The sequence below is a fragment of the Rutilus rutilus genome (genome assembly GCF_951802725.1).
Source record: "Rutilus rutilus genome assembly, chromosome: 16".
Taxonomy (NCBI): Eukaryota; Metazoa; Chordata; class Actinopteri; order Cypriniformes; family Leuciscidae; genus Rutilus; species Rutilus rutilus.
In genome coordinates, this window is record NC_140224.1 from 18096303 (window position 1) to 18111924 (window position 15622).

The 15622-nt window shown below is 39.0% G+C and overlaps 1 long non-coding RNA gene across 2 annotated transcripts; it reads right to left on the reverse strand.

Annotated features, from left to right (window-relative positions):
* Positions 1–665: 665 nt before the first annotated feature.
* Positions 666–7065, reverse strand: LOC311306548. 2 transcript variants are annotated; one of them, XR_014630177.1, is made up of 6 exons: positions 6100–7065; positions 5827–5854; positions 5419–5664; positions 4860–5021; positions 2148–2242; positions 666–1596 (listed from the first exon to the last, which is right to left on the reverse strand). It is a non-coding gene; the product is annotated as an uncharacterized lncRNA (long non-coding RNA). The 2 variants fall into 2 exon arrangements; XR_014630178.1 differs by lacking the exon at positions 2148–2242 and having other exon boundaries at positions 667–1596.
* Positions 7066–15622: the final 8557 nt, after the last annotated feature.

Here is a 15622-nt window from a genome sequence, read left to right on the forward strand (position 1 = left end):
CAATTGGAAAAGTTTTTGGGGCAAACCTGACCTGTTGAAAAGAGATGGTATTCATCCCTCCTGGGATGGTGCTGCTCTTCTATCTAGTAATATGGCTCATAGTCTTAGAGCTCAAACATGACAAATTGGGCACCAGGTCAGGAAGCAGACAGACTGGCTAAACCAACCGTCTGCTAGCGGCCTCGCGTCACCCAGGTCAGATAAATCCTATCACATAGAGCCTCTTTCACCTAGCGATCATCCCATACAGAAATGTAATATATGTCAATATATGTAAATTACATATATAATGTTAGTGCCCATGTATGTCTGCTGCATATATGAGAATATATGCAAAATTCATATATGTAAAATACATATACATATATGAAACATATATTTCAAAATATATCAAAAATGGCCGTTTTCATGTAAGTGCCATATATTTTCCCGTATATGCACATATATGTAAAATATATGTAAGACGCATATATGTATACATGCATATATGACGCATATATGTATACATGCATATATGACGCATATATGTATACATGCATATATGACGCATATATGTATACATGCATATATGACGCATATATGTATACATGCATATATGACGCATATATGTATACATGCATATATGTACTTATTTCTATAGTACATACTTTCACATATATTAGGGATACAAATCTTATATCTGAATGCCTTGAAATTAAATGCCTATAGTTGGAGATTTTGTCTATTGTGTGAATACCAAATATAGTATTTTAATACAATAATGCAGTGTTTTGTCATTTTTGACAAATACATCCACAAAGTACCATAACCATATGCCACAGCTTTAAAAATGCATCAGTATCACATGCATGTACACTGTAAAACGTTTCACTGTAAATTTAGTTAAATACTGGCAGCTGGGTTGCTATCCACATACTGTATTTTTACAGCACTACTACAGTAAACAGCATTTACAGTACTCCACTGTAATTACCAAATACAGTATATACCACATTTTACATTATTAAACTTGTCGACAGCAATAAATTGTATTTTTACAGGGAATACTGCTTTTATTATTACATAATTAAAATATTATACTTTAAGGTTTCATAAGAGTAGTCACACTAGGAAAAAGAAAACAACATTTTCTGGGTTTTAAAACATTTATTTAGTTAAATTGCCTTCTGTGAACATGTTGGCTGAATTACTTTTTAAACATAAAATGCAATTTTAACACTTAACAACAAACAGGTAACAGTTAGCACTTAAAGGAATAGTTCACCCAAAAATTTAAATTAGCACATGATTTACTCACCCTCAAGTCATCCTAGGTCTACATGGCATTCTTCTTTCAGATGAACACAATCAGAGTTCTATTAAAAAATGTCCTAACTCTTCCAAGCTTTATAACGACAGTGAAATGCTGATTCTTTTTTGAAGTCCATAAAAGTGCAAACGAAATCCCATTCAAAGTCTGCAAGGTTTCGCAGAAGTGAGGACACCTGTAGGCTTACAGTGGTGTTCTTGTTTTGCACAACTTGGCCAGTTTTCTTTGAAGTTACTTGTCCTTACTTTGTTTTTGATCTACGTTCAGGATTGATGTCAAGAAACCGTCTAAAAGGCAGAAAAAAACAACAATTAAATATTATTAACTGAAGGTATATATTTTGACAAAGAGAGACAGCACAAAAGCTGTCTAAAACTGAACATAAAAAAATAAATAAAAAAAATGCAATGTAGGATGTTGTGAAAAAAAAAAATGCAATGTTGGATGTTGTGATCAATAACTGATATTTTTTCTGCCCTGGTAAAATACATCAACTCAATGTGTCTGTTTACATGCGCACTGTCAACTAACTAAATTTTTGGAAGTGGGGTTGCCAGATTTAAAGTTTTATTCTACAACTTTTGTCTACTCATCACCCAGCTCATTAACAATATCATCCCCTCATCCGGTGCCATCAGAGTATCAGTGGAAAGGCAGTCTTTAGACTCTCCGTTTATATAGAGCACACACTGCCAGAATCCAGCCCAAACCTTTGTGACAGAAATAATTTAACTTAATTGCAAGCCTTGCAATGTTTATTGCATATATGACAACATGATTTACCAGACTAAAATGCATGTTTGCACCCAAAAATTTAAATTCTGTCATTATTACTCACCCTCAAGACTTTTGTTCATCTTCGGGACACAAATGAAGATATTTTTGATGAAATCTGATAGTTTTGTCCTTCCATTGATATCAATATCATTGCAACTGTCAAAGCCCAGAAAAGTGGTAAAAACATTGGTAAATATATAGCTACAGTGGTTCAACCTAAATATTATGAAGCAGGGTTTCTGCACATTTTTTAAAGTCAAATTTAAGGCTTTTTAAGACCCGAAGAAATCAAAATTAATACCATGCATTAGGGGTGTGCAATATTGACAAAATGTCTCGATCGATATTTTCAAAGTTTTCTTGATAATAATTAGATAACATTTTACTGATTGTGTTTCTGTGCTTGGTGCCATGGCTTGTTTAGGCCTGTTGACAGCTGACTGACAAAGATATTCATATTTTTCCTATTCTATGCAGTGGTCAGTTTACAGCAGTGACAGAAATTAACATTTTTTATTAAGGGGTAATATTTGCCACCTTAAATTGATTTCAAGGGGCATTTTCACCTATATACGGACATTTGTAGATGTTTCAACAAGATATCTTTCACATCTACTGCAGTCAGATTCACCCGTGTTCACTCTGAAGGAATCACTCACATGGCTGGGCACTTGTATGACACATCAAGGATGTTACGAGGCTAAAAGCAGGTTTAAAACTTGAAGTCAACAGGGTGCAAATTTTAAAAAGAGGATAACACGGTGTAGGCAACACCGATTTTTGTCGTTGTTCTCTGTACTGACAGCACTCCAAATTTACAAAAAAATGAGCTCAATGTTAAAATTGACCGGAGTTCTCCTTTAAGGTTGCACTAGTTACATGGATTATTTAAACCAGCGGTCCCCAACCTTTTTTGCGCCACGGACCGGTTTAATATCAGACAATATTTCCACGGACTGGCCTTTAAGGTGCGGCGGATAAATACAACAAAATATAAAAAATATATAAAAAACAATTAAATATAGGATAAACGTGAATCCAATGTGTAGGCTTACTTGCAATTTTATTAGCAGGGTACTCGTAATATCGCGTCTAAAGACAACTGAGAAAGCCTGAACACAAACAAAAAGCCCCCCAAAAGAAAAAAATCTCCATGTTTACGGTGCTGATGCGATGTAAGGTGGCGCTGCCAATAAAGCACCTAAAAGCTGTCACAAAGAACCGATTTTAAGAACCAAAATGAATGATTATGAATATGTAAAATATAGCAGGAGACATTTTAATTGTTTAAACAAGTGTTTTCTGTGCAAAGATGAAGTTGACAATGCTGACTCGATCTTCGCAGTATGCCTGAACGCGCCCGAGAGAAATGCACATATACGAATTACATAAGCAGAGAACAGTCAGTTTTCTTTTGTTTTGAATTGTTCTGTTTAAAATTAGACATTTCAAGCTTTCTATGTCTCAGGTCTGTGAGGCAAGTAGGCTACCTTATACGCTGAATTTCGGTTAATTTATGAGATCAGCTCCAGTTCACGCGCCCGCGCCTCCGTGTCCTGATTAAATATTTTCTATTATATTTAGGCCTACTTCTTATTAAATCCTGGCAATTGGGTGATGAAACATTGATTAAAATTAAGATACAATTAATACAAAACGAAATACAATTTAAAGACAGGCTTTTTGCTTTCTGTCTGACTCTGAGGTCTCTGTGAAAGTTTTAAAGCAGTCTTTTTGTGCCGCTTTCAGAGCGCTGCACGTCCGTAAGGGTGAACAGTCCCATCCGAACAATTATTATTATTCTTTTTTTTATATATATATTTTTTTTTGTGAAATAGGCTACATTTCTAAATTAATGCGACTTATAGTCCAGTGCGACTTAGGCTATATTATGTTTTTTCTTCTTCATGACGCATTTTTTTACTGATGCGACATATACTCCAGAACGATTTATAGTCCGGAAAATACGTTAAGTTATATAGCCTATTCTTTCTGTGAGGCCCGGTACCAAATGTCCCACGGACCGGTACCGGTCCGCGGCCCGGGGGTTGGGGACCTCTGATTTAAACAATGTTTTTACAAGCTTTCTGGGCCTTAAAAGTTGCAAAGACGTTGCTGTCTATGGGTGGTTCAGAAACCTCTCAGATTTCATCAAAAATATCTTAATTTGTGTTCTGAAGATGAACGAGTAGTCGATTGTCGAGTTCACGCGCGTGATCATAGGTACTAAACCTATTCGCGTGAACTCGACAATCGATTACTATGGCCTTCCACCGAAAACAGGATGTAAACAAAGGTATGAGCGCTGGCTGAATTAACTTCATTTTTATTAATATCTCTAACATCTACTGCAGTCAGATCCACCCGTGTTCACTCGGAAGGAATCACTCACATTTTCTGTGCACTTGTAATGACACTTAAAGGATGTTAAGAGGCTAAAAAGCAGGCTTACTACTTGCCCCATTGAAGTCAATAGGGTGCAAATTTTAAAAATAGAATAACTCGGTGTAGGCAACACCGATTTTTGTCGTTGTTCTCTGTATTGACAGCACTCCAAATGTACAAAAAAATTAGCTCAATGTTAAAATTGACCGGAGTTCTCCTTTAAGCTAAGCCCTGTATGGAAACCAGGGCCATATTGTTCATACCAGTAGTCAACATAATAAATACTGTCAAGTCAAGGTTAGTGACACAATTCAGTCTAATTATATATATATATATATATATATATATATATATATATATATGAATGGCAAATATGCCAATGACTAACCTCTGAACAAACTCAAGGTGCTGCCTCTTCCTGGTACTGCAAGCTGAAGTTATAGGAGGAGGAAAACAGTGCTGCCAGGCCAGTGATGAAGAGGCTGTGATCCTTCACACACACCTTGACCTTCCAAACTTAATATCCAGCACTGGTTGCTTAGAGATTGACCTGTAATGGAATAAAAAAAAAAAAAAAAAAGAATAAATAAATAATATTAATAATTAAAATAACTACTGTGGATTCCACTGTGGTTCAATGTAGTTGTCTATTCATAGTTCTATGAATTACATTTTTCAACTAAAAATTAAAATTGGTTAGAATGCTAAAATGCACTGGCATATAATTTTGTTTGTTTTAAGCATAAACTCACTTAATTTTGACTTATTCTTTAAGAAAACAAGACAATTTTTACGTGTCTATTAAATGCTTCTTCATGTAAGAATTGTAGATATCTGGACTGGGAACAAAATAAAAACACTAATTAAGAAAAACATATTTTGCAGTGGGGTGAGTAAATGATGGCTTTTCATTTTAGGTTTCATCTACCCCTTTAATGTTTACATACCAGGAAATAAGTCGTGGACTTTCTGGCAAATGTAGATTGCTGGACATCAGCGATGCAAATTCCTGAAACAATTTTTAAAAAGGACAGCACAACCTTGATCAACAGAACCAAAACATAAAACATATTACAAATTAATGAGATTTGCTGAATAATCTCTACTTATCTGCTTGAAGGATAACACCGTCTAACTTCTTTGAATTAGGGAGTAGTTGTAGGACCATGGGATGGCAATCAGGAATAGGCCTACTACATTTGAAAACAGCATTAGGAACATGGATTTTCATGTGCTAGCAAAATTCTGACAACGATTCAAAAGCACGATCACAGAACTGACAGAATTTGACAGCATTTTTTTTTTTTTACCACATAGGCTAGACTATAACTGTAACACTACTTAAAAGCACTTACATTAACAATGGCCATCAGATTACAAAGCCTAAAACGAAAAAAATATATATCAAATGCACGTCATGCAAATAGCATGGTAAAGGTTGCCTATTATATGAAATGTCGAAGTTAACGTTACTTGGTAAACAGGTGGAACAGAGTCAGTGAATTGCTTGCGCGGCCACGTTAAACCGCGTTCGCAAAATCAAACCAAATACGTGAAAACAATGTAGAAACTCAAAAAAAAAAAAAAAAAAAAAAAAAAAAAAACTTATATAGCTGCTATTGGCTTACCGTATCACTCAGTTGAACAATTCTCCATCTTCTCAAACTCTAAATCCCACTTATCGTCACGCGCAGGTTAGATTATTCAATGACAAATTCTTCCATCCGTCTTCAGGTAGCTGCTACCGTTAACGTCGTCCATTTTCTGCTGCGTCACAGGCAACTAATGTTTGAAACACGAACCGAACCTCAAAAAAGCTTTAAAATTGCTCACAGATTCGCAGACATTGTTTATCTTGATAACAGGAATGATTATTTTGTTCAGTTGAATCCCGCTGACAAAACGAGTTTGCCTGTTGTAGCTGCCTAACGTTACTGTCTGCTGCTGCTGCTCGCATGACGCGTCACATTTGAACTGAATTGAGCGCGAAAGAAATCAATCCCACAATGCAATGCCTTTTCAGTCAGTATGATGGTGGTAACGAATTTATCAGGACGAAAACAGAAATGTGCTGTATATTTACAGCTGTTCTGTAAAAGATACATCTTAATACTGTATTATGGAAATACAGTACAATTCTGTAAGAAATTCGTTATAAATTTACAGTAAAGGGTTACAGTGTATGTTTACATACATTTATTAAATATGTTGAAAACAAATATGTATGTCACATATTTATAATTAATGTTGTCCATATATGCGAGAAACCAATACTATACTGTAATATATGCAGATATATGGTATCATATATGGATGAACTCAAATATTTTCTTCACATGTTTGGACACATAAATGTTCATATATGTTGCAGGCATATATTGTGTTCTCAGATAAGTCAAATATATGTATAGATATATGTTGCAGTCATATATTGTGTTCTCAGATAAGTCAAATATATGTATAGATATATGTTGCAGTCATATATTGTGTTCTCAGATAAGTCAAATATATGTATAGATATATGTTGCAGTCATATATTGTGTTCTCAGATAAGTCAAATATATGTATAGATATATGTTGCAGGCATATATTGTGTTCTCAGATAAGTCAAATATATGTATAGATATATGTTGCAGGCATATATTGTGTTCTCAGATAAGTCAAATATATGTATAGATATATGTTGCAGGCATATATTGTGTTCTCAGATAAGTCAAATATATGTATAGATATATGTTGCAGGCATATATTGTGTTCTCAGATAAGTCAAATATATGTAGATATATGTTGCAGTCATATATTGTGTTCTCAGATAAGTCAAATATATGTATAGATATATGTTGCAGGCATATATTGTGTTCTCAGATAAGTCAAATATATCTATAGATATATGTTGCAGGCATATATTGTGTTCTCATATAAGTCAAATATATGTATAGATATATGTCATGCTATTTAAAATATAAGTACATATATGGCCATATATTACATTTTTGTATGGGATCATATAGAGACTGTGTCTGTTCCCCGAATTTGGAAATCCAAAAAATGTTTTAACCCATCTAAGGTTAAAAATTTAATTGATGTTCAACAAATAAAAAACAGCTATAATACAGATGAGCAAATGCTAAAGCTTGGGTTGCTGAATATTCGATCGCTTACTTCAAAAGCACTCATTGTTAATGATATGATTTCAGATAATAACCTAGATGTGCTGTGTTTGACAGAAACCTGGCTAAAACCAAGCGATTACATTACTTTAAATGAGTCCACCCCCCAAGACTACTGTTATAAACATGAACCTCGTCTTAAACGCAAAGGGGGTGGTGTTGCTGTAATTTATAGTAATATTTTCAAAACCACTAAGAAATCAAGTTTCGAATATAATTCTTTTGAAGTGTTAGTGCTTAATGTAAAAATATATAGTATAAATGATAAATCACGTTTGAGATTTGTGCTGGCTACTGTATACAGGCCACCAGGGCACCATACAGACTTTATCAAAGAATTTGCGGACTTTCTATCAGAGTTAGTATTGGCTGCAGATAAAGTACTAATTGTTGGTGATTTTAATATACACATCGATAATGAAAAAGATGCATTGGGTTTGGCATTTAAAGACATTGTAAACTCAATTGGAGTTAGACAACACGTGTCAGGACCTACTCATCGTCGTAATCATACTCTAGATCTAATATTATCACATGGAATAGATGTTGATGCCGTTGAAATTCTGCAGCAGAGTGATGACATCTCAGATCATTATCTAGTCTCGTGTAAATTACATTTAGCCAAGGCTGCAAAGGCGACTCCGTGTTACAAATATGTTAGACCTATCACTTCTGCTACTAAAGATTGCTTTATTAATAATCTTCCTGATCAGTTTCATCATTTTAGCATCCCGGATAGCTTAGAAAAACTTGATATTGCAACAGAAACTTTTAACTCTCTCTTTTCCAGCACTTTAGACACAGTTGCTCCTTTGCGCTTAAAGAAGATTAAAGAACATAATCCAACGCCGTGGTACAACGAGCACACTCGGGCCCTTAAGAGAGCAGCCAGAAAAATGGAGCGCAACTGGAAGAAAACAAAATTAGAGGTATTTCGCATTTCATGGAAAGAGAGCTCAATTGCTTACAGAGAGGCTTTAAAAGCTGCTAGATCTGCTTATTTTTCAAACCTATTAGAAGAAAATAAACATAATCCTAGGTATTTATTTGAAACAGTGGCTAAACTAACGAAAAAGAAAGCTTCAAACACAGAAGGTTCCAAGCAGCACAGCAGTAATGACTTTATGAACTTCTTCACTTATAAGATTGATAATATCAGGGATAAAATTATAACTATGCAACCATCTACTACAGTATCGCATCAGACAGTGCATTGTAGTCTCCCTGAGGAAATATTTGATTCATTCATTGCTATAGGAGAGGAAGAATTTACTAAACTCGTTAAATCATCTAAATCTACAACATGTATGTTAGACCCTATACCGACTAAGCTAATGAAAGAGATGCTTCCAGAGGTCATAGATCCTCTTCTTAATATCATTAATTCATCTTTGTCTCTAGGATACGTACCAAAAAACTTTAAGCTGGCTATGATTAAACCGCTTGTTAAAAAAATGCAACTTGATCCTTCAGAATTAGTCAATTACAGGCCAATCTCGAATCTACCTTTTCTGTCAAAGATACTAGAAAAGGCAGTATCTTCACAACTATGTTCCTTTCTAGAAAGAAATGATATCTGCGAGGATTTTCAGTCCGGATTTAGACCATACCATAGTACTGAGACTGCTCTCGTTAGAGTAACAAATGATTTGCTCTTATCATCCGATCGTGGTTGTGTCTCTCTATTAGTGTTACTCGATCTTAGTGCTGCGTTTGACACCATTAGCCGCGTTTCCACTGTCGGGCCAGGGCCGGGCCGTGCTAGTGCGTGCCAGGGCCAGTCGCGTTTCCACTGTCACTTCCGGGGCTTGATCGGGGCTTACTCGGGGCCAACGGCCAGGATTTCTGGCCCGTCGAATACCTTGGGCCAAAGCGGGCCAGCTCGGGCTAGAGGAGTGGTTACCAACAGAGGAGGAGTTTGGGAGACGGCAGCGCCGGATGATTCTGTCAGCATATAAGACTTAAAAATAAAATAATTTAAATCGCGTTCATGTTTGAATGCCTTCTGTTTGTGATGCAAAAGACTATGCGCGCTAGCCGTTACCATAGTAAACATAGTAAACGCTTGAAGATACGCATAGTAAAAAAAAAAAAAAACATAGCGAACGCTTGAAGAAATCAGACCAATCTTAAAGGCTATCACAGTCATGTTTTTATTTTATCTGTCATAGCCTACGTCTCGTCTCTTTAAACCGGACTATCAAAAAATAAAGTAACTTTTTTTCGGGACCTTCCTCTGTTTCTCTGACTGAAAATATCTGTATGGGAGTCGAGAGAGTGCTAAAGCTCCTCAGGTCGTATGGCATATATTTGTAGAAATTATATTTTTTTCTAAATGTGATGCAAATATGTCCTGTAACTAAGTTACCAGATAAAGAAACAGACGCGACTGAAAAAGTAAGTGTGTCCTCTTTCTTTTGTGAAATAGACCTAACGGTAATTTATTTCTGCGTGACTAATGTGCAATTTTTACATAATTTTTACATAAATTAATTCATTATGATCAATGTATCACTTTTTATTGTAAACCTGTGGTAAAACATCGATGCTTGGGTTTTAAATATTCAAGTAGCTGCTAAACAAACAAACAAAAAAGCTAGCAAATGGCCGCTTTTATCGTGTTTGTTTTCAACGCTGTTTCCAGTGATTTCTGATTAGTTTTCTGATAAAACTTCCATTTGTTGGTGAAATGATGGGTTAGTGTGACGTTGTCCCAGAGAGGCGTGTTACGGGCGTGTTTTAGTGAAGCGCTGGGGAGCTCCTGGCCCGACAGTGGAAACGCATGCCCGGTGCTATTGGCCCGAGGCTATTAGCCCGGCACGGCCCGTTTAAAGCCCTGGCCCGGTCCTGGCCCGACAGTGGAAACGCGGCTAATGACCACAACATTCTTTTAAATAGACTAGAAAACTATGTTGGCATTAGTGGAATTGCACTAGCATGGTTTAAATCATACTTATCTGACCGTTATCAGTTTGTAGCAGTAAATGAAGAGATGTCTTATCAATCACAAGTTCAGTATGGCGTACCACAGGGCTCAGTACTAGGACCGCTGCTGTTCACTCTGTACATGCTACCATTAGGAGATATCATTAGGAAACATGGAATTAGCTTCCACTGTTATGCCGACGATACTCAGCTCTATATTTCTTCAAAACCTAACGAAACTTACCAATTCACTAAATTAACAGAATGCATAGCTGATATAAAAAATTGGATGACTCGTAATTTCCTACTTCTAAATTCTGAAAAAACAGAGATTCTAATTATTGGACAAAAAACTTCCTCACGTAATAACCTAGAATACTGTCTAACACTTGATGGCTGCTCTGTTAAGTCTTCGTCGTCGGTTAGGAACCTGGGTGTGCTCTTTGATACCAATCTTTCATTTGAAAGTCACGTGTCTAGTATCTGTAAAACCGCATTTTTCCATCTTAAAAATATATCTAAATTACGTCATATGCTCTCATTGACAAATGCGGAACAATTAGTCCATGCGTTCATGACCTCAAGGCTAGATTATTGTAATGCTCTACTGGGTGGTTGCCCTGCACGCTTAATAAACAAACTACAGCTAGTTCAAAACGCAGCAGCTCGAGTTCTTACCAGAACCAGGAAGTATGACCATATTAGCCCGGTTCTGTCAAAACTGCACTGGCTCCCTATTAAACATCGCATCAATTTTAAAATATTGCTGATTACTTACAAAGCACTAAATGGTTTAGCTCCGCAGTACTTGAGCGAGCTCTTAACGCATTATACTCCTTCACGTCTATTGCGATCTCAAAATTCCGGCCAGTTGATAATACCTAGAATATCTAAATCGACTGCTGGCGGTAGATCCTTTTCCTATTTAGCACCAAAACTTTGGAACAGCCTTCCTACCATTGTCCGGGAAGCAGACACACTCTGTCAGTTCAAATCTAGATTAAAGACACATCTCTTTGACATAGCGTTCACATAATACATTATAGACTTCTACAATTCAATATTAGGCTGCATAGATTAGGTCAGCTGGAACCGGGAACACTTCCCATAAATCCTGATGTACTTGTTACATCATGAGAAGAATGGCATCTACGCTAATTTTAGTGTCTTTGTTTATCCCAAGGTTTTCTTGCAGCCTGCCGGATCCTGGCCGTTTCCAGATCTGATGAAGGACCTTCGCCTGGACCCGATGTCAACGCAGTGCTGAAGTGCCAACTAGTCTCTCCCTATGGAGGATCCCTTTCCCACTCTACAGATAACGCGTCGTCGGGAAAACTCAATTTGCGTATCTACCCCGAATTGATAAAATAAAATAAAATTCTGAATCAAAACTATACGGAAACACCAGTAATTTGTTTAGGTTTGGTTTGTAGGGAATTCCAAACCTGCACACATATATTCAAACGCACATAACTATAGAACCCGTTCTTAATGCGCATCTGAACGCCATCAGCGTTTCTCACAGGTTCGCGTTTAAAGTCTGTGTAGAGAGAATGGTGTCGTCTTGGCGGCCCTAATTTAAAAACAAATGATCGTTGCGACGGAAGCGAATCAATCAAAACTAACTTTAGCTGGAAAATAACTTTATTAAAGAACCGCTATAAAGCCAAAACAATCTTACGTTAAATTATACATTTATCTCTGTAAAGCTGCTTTGAGACAATCTACATTGTTAAAAGCGCTATATAAATGAAAATGACTTGACTTGACTTGACTTGATGTGTATGATGATGAATAAATTTGTGTTCCAGCTAATTTCCTAATTTCTCATGTTCCCCTTGACTCAGGTGTGTTTCTTGTAAAAAAATAATGTCCCCTAATTTTTTAAGTCTCTGCATTGCATTCCTTCTTTTTATTGGGTTATTAATACCATTTACATTAACTGTGACTATAGCCGCTTTCCGACCGGAGGAACCTTTTCACAGTTCCTAGAACTATTGGCTAATTAAAGTACCCGTATGTTCCTGCGGTGCGAACACGCCGACTAGGAACGACTTTAGTTCTAGGAACTCCATTTGGAGGAACTAATTTAGCTCCTACTTCAGAGTAGGGTCTAACCCAGCACTATAGGAATACCCGTGACGTTAGTGTACGCTGATGACCGAACGCACGCAAAACACCAGCACATCTGCCATTTTTAAAACAGCTATATGTAAACACACAGATTATAGCCTATATATTTACTCCAGAAACTAGATACAAACATGGAAAACAGTGATAGATGGGCCTCTAAACCCTTATGCTGAAGAGAAAATCCAACGCAACTTTAAGGGGACCAAGTCAAACATGATTATGTATTTCTGCTCAGCTAGCAACACTAGACATCAACCACACGGCATAGGCTAATAACTTTTAGTTATACTTGTAGACTTGTATACTTGTGTACTTTCTATAACAATTCTATCTAAAAACATGTTAAACAGTACTGTTAGACAGATCGCTAACTAATGAACACAGAGAATGCGAGCATTGTTTGCTCTGGCGTTCTCAGCGCTGTCAAAATAAAGGTCCTTCGCTCCGTCAAAATAAAAGTTGCCGTGCTTGCGTCACTCCCTTACCCCTCCTACCAGTTCATATGGCCACTTGGCCAGTGTGAACGCAAACAGCAAAACGTCTCCGGTTACTATCGTAACCTCGGTTCCCTGAGAGGCGGGAACGAGACATTACGTCGTCTATGACGTATATGGGAACTCCTCCCCTCCTCCACTTCTGCTGAAATCTTATGGGCTAACGCCAGCTGAAACAGCTGGCCAATTGACGCAAATATGCAAATACTGACAAGCCCGCTGGCAGTATAAAATGCATGTGCGCGACAATTGCGTCAGAATCACGACTGAACGCTAGCACAGCTGATCAAACAGCAAGCACGGCGGCTAACGTAATGTCTCGTTCCCGCCTCTCAGGGAACCGAGGTTACGATAGTAACCGGAGACGTTCCTTTCAAGGCGGTAACTCAACATTACGTCGTCTATGATGTATATGGGAACTGTATAAAATCACGCTGTGAGAGCAGAGAAGATAAGCCCTGAACGGGGTCAATCACACCCACACAAGCAAGACAGTTCTAGCCAATAGCTGCGTCGCTAAGAGTACTCGCATCTGATAGGCGGAACTAGACAAGAGACATCTGTTCCTACCCTAACAACATTTGCATATCTTAATGCAATGAATGCGAAAGCTGCACTGAATAGGGCAGACACAACACAATAAGCACTCGAGCACGAGAGTTAAACACAGAGTCGACGGCGTTTGCGTTGACAACTGCATAAACCTTATAAACCATAACACAGAGTTAGCAGCCCTGGTAACTACTGCATAGCTGGTTATAACAGTTCACAATACAAGAATAAAACTAAACTCACCGGAAGTACATGTGACGCTACAGAGGGTACATCCAGCTTGTAAAAACTGGCGAATGTGTTCTGGGAGACCAGCCAGCAGCAGACATAATCTTGGATAGACATACCTCTAGACCAAGCCCATGAGGAAGCAATTGCCCTCGTAGAATGAGCTCTGATGTTGAGGGGACAGTTTTCCCCCTGGCATTCGTAAGCCAACACAATAGCGTCCACAATCCAGCGAGAAAGTCTCTGTTTTGAAACAGCACGTTCCTTATTACATCCACCAAAGCACACGAACAGCTGGTCCGACTAACGAAAGGCGACCGAGCAATCCACATAACTTACATCCGCAAAGCCTTAACAGCAACAGCGCTCTGAGCATCAGCGTCACGCGAGGCTGACGGCTCAGCAGATAAGGCGGGCAGGGAAACAACGTGTTTAAAATGGTGTATTGAGTGACTTAGGAACGTAACCTGGTCTCGGCCGGAGAGTGACATTACAGTCACCAGGTCTGAAACAGATGCATTATCATTCACTGAAAACGCGTGTTTGAACGTCTCCAGTACGCTTCGCCGAGGCGAGAGCAGAAGTAAGGCTGCCTCAGGGAAAGCTCCTTAACCACAATCGAAGCTAAGGCTCGAACGGTGGTAGAGATAGAGCCCTCAGAACTAGAGCTAGATCCCACGGCGGCACGGAGGACACAATCTCCTCGCTCCCCTGAGAAAACTGATTACCAGAGCGTGCTTACTGATCGATTGCCCGTCAGCCGGGAAACGAAAAGCCGCAATACACACCTGTGCGGCTACACACACCTTCAGCGTGGATGGCAAACTCCCGCAATCCATTCTGTGCTGTAGAAGCGCAAAACGGTCAAAAAGATTAAGCGCTGCCGAGATTCAAACTCGGGTCTCTGGCGTCGAAAATCTCAGATTATACCACTGAGCCACAGAAGGGGTTTTTGGAAGGCGTGCGCGCGCCTCCGTAAGTGTGCTCAGCACTTGTGAGTGCAGAGCGTCCCGCTCATTTAGGGTCCCCGCAACGGCCACACATGAAGGTTCCACTGCTCGGGGCTGGGGTGCTATATCGTGCTGTTCGCCTGGGGTTCCATGCCTTGGCCACTGCTTGTTTCGGCCGAAACGAGTGTCCGGTTCGGGGTGGGGCGCCACGGCGGGCTGCCTAGCCGCTCCTTGAGCCTGGCGAGGTGCAGAAGAAGAGCGGGACCGCGCAGATGATGATTGGAGTGAGCGATGGGGCTCATCGCATTGGCGCGCTTCTGCGTCTCGGAGAAACGCTAAGTGAGCGACTCCACGGCGTCACCAAAGAGGCCGGAGGGAGTGACTGGAGCGTTTAAGAGCATCTTGCGGTCCGCGTCCTTCATGTCAGCTAAGGTAAGCCGGTGCCTGTTAAGGACGACCATGAGCCCCGTGGAACGGCCGATGGCTTGAGCAGAGCGCTGGGTAGCCATCAGCGCGAGGTCAGTTGCCGCGCGCGGATCCTTGATGACGTCCGCGTGAGCTGCGCCGTCATCGAAGAATTGAAGCAGTTTTACCTGGAACACCTGGGGTATTGCCATGGCGTCCGAACCCAATTGTTTTCAGAGGAACACGGGCACAGGTGCGCGGCAACAGTCTCCTCGACGGGGGGCATGCGCACAT